We start from the raw sequence: 2,834 nt of genomic DNA on the forward strand, positions 1-2,834 counted from the left end.
TTGATTCCGTCCGACATTAGTGGCTGTCGTAGTATACTGCAGCATAACATACTGCCCTAAAACGTCCTGAACTAAATCAACAATAATCAGCTGGCATTTCTCATGGTTTCATAGGTCATGGATCCGAAAGGGCACAGTGGGGATGGCTTGTTTCTGCTCCACATCATCTGGGACATCAGCTGGAAAACTCAGGAGGCTGAGGGCTGTAGTCATCTGGAGGCTTGACTGGGGCTGGAGGATCCGCTTCTACTGTGGCCCACTCATGCAGCTAGCAAGGCCATGCTGGACATTGGCAGAAGGCCTCAGTCCTCTCCACATGGGTCTCTCCATGGGGTTGCTTAGTGTCTTCATGGGATGGCATCTGGCTTCTTCTAGAGTGAATGATCCAAGAGACCAAAGCAGAAGCTGCAAAGCATTTTATTACCTGAAGTCACATACCATCATCTCCACAGTATTCCATTGGTCACATAAGTCAGCCCTAATTCAATGTAAAAGAGGACTGAACAAAGGCATGAATACCAGGAAGCAAAGATTATTAGGGATCATTTTGGAGGCTGGCTGTCACATTGACAGAATCAAAGCACTCTGCTCTCAGGAAACATCTTAACAGGTCCCAGAACCAACAACACTATCTGCTCTGCAAAAATAGAATGATCGGGCTTCCCTGGTGGCGCAGTGGTTGAGAGTCCGCCTGCCGATGCAGGGGACACGGGTTCATGCCCCAGTCCGGGCAGATCCCACATGCTGCAGAGTGGCTGGGCCCGTGAGCCATGGCCACTGAGCCTGTGCATCCGGAGCCTGTGCTCCGCAACCAGAGAGGCCACAGCAGTGAGAGGCCCGCGTACCGCAAAAATAAAATAGAATGATCAGGATCACATGCCTTGTCAATCTTAGCTTTCATGCATACCATAGGAAGTACTTTTCCTCCTATGAGAATACAGAATATTAATTAGTCAAGAGAGGCTAGGAAGGAAAAGGATTGATCGACTGTAACAAATAAAACTCCAGATTTCAGTGGCTTAATACAATAAAACATGTTTTCTCCTTTTGATTAATATTGCATAGAGCAATGAAGGTCAGTGGTCCTGCTGGGAGTCTTGTAAGTGATAAATCAGGGATCCATTTTCTGTCCACAACTACCACTGTCATTGGGGAAAGGGAAACAAGAGTGTGGAAGTACTGCCCAGGGTGATTTATAGTCAGACCTGAAAGGAGTGAACATCATTTTTACTGGATCTCAGTTGCGTGGACCCAACGTAACTGCAAGGAAAGTTGGGGAATATAGTCCTTCTCAGTGCCCAGGAGGAGGAAATATGATTAGTGGGAATCTAGGCAGCCCACTGATAGTTCTGTGCCACACTGAGCTCTCTAAGGGGACCCACTACCTTGATATTGGAGATATCTTTTTAAAATATGTCTTAGCTGAGGGAAGATTGCTGCCATGTCCTGCTCGTCATCTGCCATCCAAGGAGCGGAATGGAGTTGATTCTCCCCTGCAACGCACATGAGCTGGCCCACCACCGACTGAACGTCTCCGTCACCAACACCAAGACCAGAGAAAACTACTTAGTCTCCAGTTTTCCTTCCGGGGGGACCTCGTTAAGAAGTGGGCGGATGGAGGCTTCACCATCTGCCTTCCCATCCTGCCTATAGGCCACCATTCAGTGGATGATTGGACATCTCCCTGCAGGACAAAAGGCAGCTGGAGCTCTATGTTAATGGCGCCAACCAGGACATACTGTTCAGGGTAAACTGGGTGAGACTTAACCAAGCCCTTCCCCCATCAAGCAAGAGGATAATGGAATTACTGTATCAACATGGCTTTGATGATGCCATCAAGTTTTTACTTAAAGAAAGTTGGTTTGAATAGAATGTTTAAAACTTTATAATGCAAAACACATTTCAGACTGTTTTTGATGGAGGTTTCTAATGAAATCTTTTTTTTCAAAGCCTAAAAGAAATGTCTTAGCTGATCATATTAATTCTCTGTTTTAGAACTATTACTCAGGATAAAGACTAAGGTCCACAGCAAGGCATCTACAGCCCTGGACGTCTGGCCCTGACTACCTCTCCTGCCACACTCCCAGCCATTGCCACCCTCCCCTCTTCACTTCTGAACTCTTCTCTTCCTTGTGGAAGTGACTTGTAAGTGACTTCTCTTCCTTGTAAGTGACTAAAGCAAGTGCTTTAACCTCTCTAAGCCTCAGTTTCAACATTTATAAAATGCAGAATAATAATATCCACCTCTGAAGATTAAGTGAGAAAACGTATAAGGCACAGCACCTGGAGCATAGGAGTAACTCAATAAATTCTGGTTGTTTAGTTAATTATTCTCCTTCCATTTTGCTATGTTGTCAAGCCAATGTGCTTGAGACTGATAGTATACCACATTAATTATTATTATTTAACACAAATTTCCTATTATTTGGAAAGGAAGTTTGACAAAGCGACTGAAATCTCGGATTCAAGCTCAGTCATTTTTCTTGGATTTAATCCCACCTTTACCACTTTCTTGCTCTGTGAGCTTGGAAAAGTTATTTAACATTTTTTGAATCACAGTTCCCAGGCCTGTTAAGTCTGTTGAGTAAAGATAATAATTATACCCATTTCATAGCATTTTTGTGAGGAGCAATTGGGATAATAAATATGAAATACTTTTTAGTTTCTGGTTCACAGTAAATGCTTAATAAATAATAGCTATTATTACTTTCACTACTACACTTAATTAATCCCTACCATGGGCCAAGTACTACTCTAGATATTTTATCCTTAAAGTAGTCTCTTTTTTAATGAAAAAAATGTGGAGCTACCAAAAGTTAATTAATTTCCCCAAG

At 43.4% G+C, this 2,834-nt stretch overlaps 1 pseudogene; it reads left to right on the forward strand.

Annotated features, from left to right (window-relative positions):
- The first annotated feature begins 1,069 nt into the window (after positions 1-1,069).
- On the forward strand, positions 1,070-1,870 carry LOC132431874 (patatin-like phospholipase domain-containing protein 4 pseudogene; annotated as a pseudogene).
- Positions 1,871-2,834: the final 964 nt, after the last annotated feature.

Source organism: Delphinus delphis, chromosome 10, assembly GCF_949987515.2.
Source record: "Delphinus delphis chromosome 10, mDelDel1.2, whole genome shotgun sequence".
NCBI lineage: Eukaryota > Metazoa > Chordata > Mammalia > Artiodactyla > Delphinidae > Delphinus > Delphinus delphis.